This window comes from Martes martes (genome assembly GCF_963455335.1).
Source record: "Martes martes genome assembly, chromosome: 2".
Lineage (NCBI taxonomy): Eukaryota > Metazoa > Chordata > Mammalia > Carnivora > Mustelidae > Martes > Martes martes.
In genome coordinates this window covers 78,349,417-78,357,125 of record NC_137889.1, presented here as the reverse complement: position 1 = coordinate 78,357,125, position 7,709 = coordinate 78,349,417, and positions in this window count along the sequence as shown.

Below are 7,709 nucleotides of genomic sequence, written 5' to 3'. Positions count from 1 at the left end.
GTAAAGGAAGGAAAAATTTCTAATACATATAACCCATTTTCCTCAGGGAATAATATACTTTACAAATGTTAAGTAATTTCAAAAATTACTTAATTTTGATGGAACTCAGGAACACTATAATTGTATTACATAATTTCAAAAATAAACATGTTGTAACAAGGGGACTGAAAATATTCTTTAAACTATTCTAACATTTAAAACATGAACTTCAAAAACAAAAATGAACTTCCATAATTTTCTGTCAGTATGTGGTATGAAATTGGTTTTCCCATTTGCGTGATTCTTAAGGTTAGAGGTATTTTTCCCAGTGAATTTTAGTAATTCAATTTTATTCATTAGGTTATTAGTTAACATAAAGATGTATTTATTCTTTTTTTGGAATTTTTGGCAGCCTACTTTAGTAGGACTACTCATCATAAAAAAAAAAAAAACATAAATGTCAGCTCTGCAGCTTGTTGCTGTGGTTAGCTTCAACAAGAATGTCAGAAAAAGTGACAAGGCATAAAGTGATTCAGAGTGATGGCATTCATGTTGATAATAGATTGGCTTCCATGTATGCTGCAGTAGATTTGAGCTCTGAAACCTCTCATTTCTTTAAAACAAAACAAAACAAAAAAACTTCAGTTGTCTGTGGTAGGACATTTCAATCTTTCAACCAAATATTGTCAAAAGTATCTGCAGATGATTTAAATGTCACACTCACTTTATTTGTTGTATTATTTTTTGTAATATAAGTATGAATAGAGATTAACTATCATGTATAGATTTGGGAACCTTGGCCATCATTTATTTCTGAATATAATCTGTGGTGTGCAAATAGTAAGTATTCATGAATAGTATGGTATTTTGAACCAAAATGTCATGGAGACAGAAGAGAAACCTTTTTTGAATATGTCACAGATTATTTATACATCATAATTTTGGATTTCCTGTGCATGATGAGAACAACTCAGCACTATCCATTTCATTAATTTTTATGATGAAGTTTAAAAGAAGGTGAAGATTGTCACTTGTACTTATAAAAATTTCTTTTTCAATTTTATCTACACAATCTTAATTTAATTTAGCAAAAATTTTAAATTAAAAAACTTAATATTAATTAGTTCTTTCAAATTATAATATTAGAGTCATCATTTTTTACCTATTATGCTTAAAATATTTCTCCATGGATTTAGCAATTAAAGAATTACTTAAAAAAAAGAATTACTTAAGCCTCCAATAAGATATGTTTGATAGCTGGTTTTACTATATTTTACACATTTTGACAATTTCTTATATGTCTTATGTTTATGGGAGTTCAGAATATGATTTAGAGATATCAAACTCTAAGAAATATTTACAGTAAATGGACTGTAATATGTCAAGTAAATCAATAGATTAATACTATACTAACAAAAGAAATGAGATTTAAAATCTAAAATTATTTGGGAGTACATGGAAATACCTATACTAGTAAACAAGACAGAATCTGTGTCTCTAAGGAACTTACTGTTAATAATAAATATTACTCTCGTCTTCAGATAAACTCTTAATGTAGTATGACACTCAAAAATAAGATGAAACTCAGAAACACTATAATTGCATTACATAAGTTATTTATTGAATCTAACTCTTTACCTTTGTACTCAATCTTAGGTGAATATCTATCATGCAAAGATGATCTCACCTATTCTCTGAGAACAATAAACCTAAACTTTCCTTAGACAACATACCTAAAAAATGTGATGTGATGTGCAAACTCTTCCTATAAGGTCTAAATCATGTAGTTGAGTAGCACATATCAAGAAAAGAAATGGACAAAAATACATTTTTGTTAATATACAACTAATAGAAGTATACCTAGTTCTTATAGTTTTCATATCTGTGCCAGCCAGGAGGTTCTAGTTGGCATTTATTGGATTTTATCTGCCACTTTGTGCATAGCCAGAGCACCTAAGCTAGCCAGGTTTCTTTACCTGGTGAGGTGATTCAAACCTTTGTTTTGAAGGATCTGAGGCCTCAGTGGTCCTTGATTTATTGGGCTATTGTGTATTCCCAGTAAATCTGGTCTTGGAAGTACTAAGGGGCATCCTAGTGAGTGCCACAGGTTCCAAATATATTCCATCCTGGGCTAATTTTGTAGCAGGAAACATGCTATAGATCAATTTTATGGTCCAGTGGATTAAATGTCACTGTTCATGATGTCAGTTTAGGTGTCATATCACAGTTATATGTTCAGTCTCTCTCAGGGCTGAAGAGAAAGACAAGAGCTGCCCTTCAAAAAGAGAATAGTTATCACTAGAAGAGGGCATTATTTTTCTGCAAAATCCTCAGAATCTGTGCTAAAATTATTGTAGTGGGACTAAGCAGAGGATCCTTATGTATGATTGGCAGTGAGAGCACCACTGTAAATGTTGACTTATGAGTCAAAATTTTCAGGAGATTTTTATGTCAGTTGGACCTGCTACAGAGCCTTATGTTTTTCTTGACTCCACTCAAAGATTTTCAGCTAAATGAGTTAATTGATAATGAATTGGAAGATGAAGCCAATTGTGGTTTATGTTGCCTCTAAAATCTGAAGAGGCCCAACATCAAATGTTCCAGTTTCTCAGTTTTAGGCAGTACAAACTGTCTAGCACTTTAGAAGGGGGTTTCCCAGTTCAAAACTGATGGACATCTAGAAATTTTGGTAATTTGACAGAACCCAGAATTTTCATTGGGTTTATCTTTTACCATGAGGATGCTTGTGTTTCACAAAAGTATCTGATTATTAGCTTCTTTCTTCTTACCAGATCCCACCATTCTGTGTTACCAATAGTGGGATAGCATGACATTCTGCAGAATATTCAAATAAATGATTTCCCTTACAACTCTTTTAAGACAAAGAGCGTGAGAACTGATATAACCCTGAGATAAGACAAGCAAGACATATTGTTATTTCTCCTCAATTAAAGTGAAGTGCTCCTTCTCATCCCCGTTAATTGCTTTGGAGAAAAACATAAATTGCACTACTTTTCAGGGAGTGAATTTTGAATTGATCTGTTCAAAGTGCAATATGTAAAACAGCAACTGGATTTAGATAACATCTGTTTAAGTTTTAAATAACAAAAGTCTACTTAGCTTTTGTACCAATGAAACACATCAATTAAATGGAAATTTGAGAGAAAGCACCACTCATATCTTCCATATCTTAGATATTGCTGCCAGTTTCTGAAATTCCTCCAGTAATGAGATGCTGCTTATTTATTTATTTATTTATTTATTTTTCAATTTTCTTAAGAAGGGAAAGTTCTAGGGTCTTCTACTTAACTCTTCCTTTCACAGCACCTTCATTTTCAGGCAGCCAAATGCAGGCTTTTTGGCAATTTTTTCTGCAAATTTATTCAAACCATACAACCCCTTTGTGAGAATTACTATACTACAGAACGTGGACAAAGCTTTACTTATCACTTAGTGTCCACAAATATTCACTCCCACCAATGATGCCAATGCATGATTTTGGATACTTTAGCATTAGAATCTACTCAGGGTTAATATCTATTTATTCCTGATAAGTTTAGGTCACCAAACTGGTTGTTCTGATATATAGCGTCAGGTCCTTTTGTGGGAAGCTTGGAAGAAAATTTACAGGACATATGTAAGGAGGTGTGGTGGTTCTTCCTTAACTAAATGTGAGTCAGTTTATGGTTTAATGAAAGAACTAGTTTAGCAACTGACTGTCATCTGTTCATTTTTAAAAGTGTTGAAGGCAATTAATAGCTACAGATTTTTGGATGTCAAACCAATAATTGCCATTCCATCCAAAGTCATTTCACCGACATTGTCTCTGATATTTAATCAAAGTGACCTCACCTCTATCACTCCAGTATGCCATTATTCCTGTTGAAGAAGGACCCCCATTTCAATAGTGATATTTCCTTTTCTTATTCATAATCTAAAGAGCTCTTTGGGAATGCTGGTGCTCCCTCATTGATACATTTTTCAGTGTCTTGAAGAAAGGACTATCTTCAGGGTCCCATCTATTAATGTCTATTGGTGAAAGGCAAGTGAGCTTTAGATAATAAATCCAATACATCATTTGTGCTTTCACATTTTTTTCTCTACCAAAAAAAAAAAAAAAGTGAGCTCAATAATCTTAACATCATTTGATGTAGATAATGACACTGCTAAACCTGGGCTTCATGCATTGAATCAAGCAATGTTAAGGGTACTTCTAGCTGCCAAAAATAGTACATTAAATCCCTAAATATGGTAAGCTGTCTGCATATAGAAAATTTCAGCCAACTTCAACCTTATCTTCCACCTTAATACTTTTAAATTCATTCCTATACATGTTCATAAGGTTCTTGCTATTAAAACTTGAAAGATCTTTCAATTCCTTTGGTGTGTAGGCCATGTTTTCTGCTCAAGGTTTTGCAATTCCCCTCTTGGGATCAGACTTACTTTATGGGCTTGGAGGCTATAAAATATGAGTGATTTGTGTTTTCAAAGGTCTTCAGTTCATCTAAATCTACATTAATATCCTCAAAGCAAGTCTGAATTACTTCATCTTACTATACTAATGTCACAACCTTGGCTTAAGAAATTTGGCAATTTACATATTAAACTTGATTTATAACTTCAGCATTGACCACAATCAAATTGGGGTCCCGTGCTCAGATATCATCCTAGTCTATTCCAGATGCTATAGGAAAATACCACAGATCAGGTAGATTGGGAAATAAATAAAAAACATTTATTTCTCAAAGTTTTGAAAGACGGAAGTCCAAGTTTAGAGTGCCAGCATGGTCAGATAAGGGCCTTCTTTCAGATAAGTCTTTTGGTTGTATTTTCCTGTGGCAAAAAGAATGAGGATCTCTTGGGGGCATTGATTTCATGCATGAGGGCTCTAACCACACAGCCTAATATAACCTCATGACCTAATAGCATCCCAAAGTTTTTATCTCCTAATATCTTCACATTGGATATTAAGATTTTGACACATGAATTTTCATAAGAAACAAATATCCTATTAGTGGCTATAGTGGAAATACATGAACTTATAAAGAATAAGATTTTTTTTTTTAATATCTCCACAAAGTCCTTGGTATCTCCATTCATTCTGTTAGATGAAAATTCAAAGCCCCAGGCTTACTATTTAATTTCCTTAAGCTCTCCAATGTCTTCAGAAATGGCCAAACCACTCTGTAAAATTGTAGCCACAACTTGTACTATATCAGTTATGTGCAGCTGATATTGGTATTGACTTGATATCCTTAATTCTCACCTTCAACCACTATTTCACTCATGTGACAATAAGTGAAAATTGTACTAATGTATAAATTATTTGCATCATATTTTCTCCCACAAAGAGGTCATTAAAATGTTCAGACTCAGACAATTAAGTAACCTACTTTCAAAATCCTGGTATGCTCTGTTTTCTGGGATGATTCATTATAGCAAGAAGGGTATCAGTCAGGGCTAATTCCGCTAAACAAAACCCTTCTGAGTATCTACAATGATTTGAAGAGACAAAGTATAATTATAGTGTTTCTGTATTCAAAATGTGGGTCACTTGGTAGAAGATTAAATAAAGGCAGGTCTTTCTTATGGGAGCTAAGGAATATAGAGTAAGTCACAGCAGATCCTGGACTTACTGCTAAAGGCAGTAAAGGAGAATGTTAATGGTTTCAACTACTGTTCAAACCCAGATAAAAGCCAACTTGCATGGAAATGGAGGAAACCAGATTATATACCCTAAAACATGTCTCTTAGACATATTATGTTGAGTTAAAGGCACTTAAGAAACTGCAGGTACAAGAGGATGTTCTGAACTTCCTTCTCATTCCTGAAAGTAGTAGATAAAACTCCCAAGTCAAAGTTACATTTCCTGTACAAGAGGAAATAAAAAGTTCTTATCACCACAGATAGGGAATTTAGAGCTTATACATCTGTACAAACAAGCCTTGTTAAACTAACTTTTATCCTCCTTGTTACTTCTTCACCACTTAATATCTCAGCCCAAATTTCTTTGTCTTGTTCATTATACAAGAATGTTTTGTATTTTCCTCTAAAAGTATAAAAGTGGGGTGCTTTGATGGTTCAGTCAGTTAAGCATCCAACACTTAGTTTTGGCTCAGGTCATGATCTCATGAGATGGAGCCCAGCATTGGCATCAGACTCCTTGCTGACAAGGAAGTCTCTTTGAAGATTCCTTCCTTCTACCCCTTCCCTCAGTCATGTGCTCTCTCTTTCTCTTTTTCTCAATTTTTTTTAAATTAAAAAATAAAAGATATAAAACCTTTCTGCTCTGGTAACTTTTCTGGATCTTCATTTTTTTTTTAATGAAGGCTTCCATTTACATGTAAAATTTTAACAAATTATGTATTGTTTTCTTCTGTTAATCTGTTTTATTTCAGATTAATCATAGACCCAGCCAGAGACCCTTAAAGGATAGTGGAAAATTTCTTCCTTCCCTATAGGTGCTTGTGTAATAAACTGTGGGACATAAACTTTCTCTGATATATGGTAGGTTAGCAGAATAACAAAGGAAAAGATCTGAAAGCAAACAAGTCAAGGACTGAGACATATGGTCTTATTTATTTATTTTATTTAAAGATTCATTCATTTATTTTAGAAAGCAAGAGAGAGCACAGGAAGGAGGGGCAGAGGGAAAGGAAGAGAGAGATCTAAGCAGACTCCACACAGAATGCAGAATCCAATTCAAGGTTTGATCTCGCAACACTGAGATCACAAACTGAGCCAAAACTAAAATTCAGATGTTCAACGGACTTTGCCACCCAGGCATCCCTGACATCTGTGGTTTTAAGATAAATATCAGAAAATATTTTATTATGGATTAAAAATTACTTGGTACTTAAATATTTTTTAATAAATTAGAGTGTAAAAAACAATAATTTTATAAATGTTTGAATTATAAAATTTTATTAAATTCTACAAAATAAACACAAAGCTAATGTTTCATTTAAATTTTGTTTTAAACTTTGAGTTATTCTATTCATGACAAGAAATTTTATACATTTAATTTCCCAGAAATCCTACTATTTTAACTATAACTAATGCCTGCCACTAAAAAAATATTTTTCTATTAAAATGAATGCAGTATTATACTTCTAACCCAAGATGGAGTAACATCCATTTTTTGGATTATTTTTATTTTGGACTATAACAAACACAACCACAACCAATAATGTACTACTTTTCTCCATATTCATTTGGATTTTAGGAAATTATCGTCTTTGTTCCTGCATAAATAACCTATAGGAAAAAAGAAAAAGTTATGCCACATTACAAAATCTGTAAATTGCAGAAGTTGACAGCTTGAAGACAACCTCTTAGGAGCTGGAAAGAAAACAAGTGTTCACAAGAGATGAGACAAGTATATATTAGGACAGCAAGCTGGGGAACTGACTGTTTTTGATATCACTGACCCAAATAGTAGTTACTCTTTTCCTCATGGCAATTTTTGTCACCACCTCAAAGGGGGTGATTTTTGGTGTACAGTGTAAAGAACTTTTTTTTTTTCTTTTTTTCAAAAACATAGAGTTGCTTTGAGGGGAGATGCAATGACAAACTTTCAAGTATAAATAAGAATGATAAGAAAATCAAAGATTTACCCTTCTTAATGAATAAGAACAAAAAACAAATGAACAACGATTGTAAAGAACTGTAAATAAGGCAATAACAGGCAATAATCTCTGAAGATGAGAAACACACAGTGCATGCTTTCT